The following is a 491-nucleotide window of genomic DNA, read 5'->3' as shown; positions in this document are numbered from 1 at the left end:
TTATCTGTACAAATGATTTTTTTTTAGGGAAAATATGAATGAAAAAGTAATTCCACGAATTAAAGAGAGAGAGAGAAAGAATATGCTATGATAGATATTCTACTCCAGAAAAATATCCTTCCTAAAAATTCATTTGGGGTCAGAATGAAAGAAGCATAATTGGCCAGCTAATGACTGGTAATTGTTGGGTAACAAATAGACCTGCATTACATATGATGCAAGCACCCAGTTAAAAGATCGAGCAATTTGAATTTGACATAAGCGATCTTGCGTCGTGTTGTGAATAATGGAAAGAACATTTAAAATATAAATATCTGCTTTAAAAAATAATTTTCCCATTTCTCTGCTCTGGTTTTGTCTATTATTCATTATAAAAATATTATTTGATTCACCTTCCCTTGCAATAAGCATTTTCTGTTTTTAAAAAAATCACATTTCTAACCGTGCCATTTTTTCATTACACGAAACGCCAATAGAGTTGATAAGAATAT

This window comes from Penaeus monodon, chromosome 28 (assembly GCF_015228065.2).
Source record: "Penaeus monodon isolate SGIC_2016 chromosome 28, NSTDA_Pmon_1, whole genome shotgun sequence".
NCBI lineage: Eukaryota > Metazoa > Arthropoda > Malacostraca > Decapoda > Penaeidae > Penaeus > Penaeus monodon.
The sequence above is the reverse complement of the archived record's forward strand: the minus strand, read 5'-3'. Positions refer to the sequence as shown.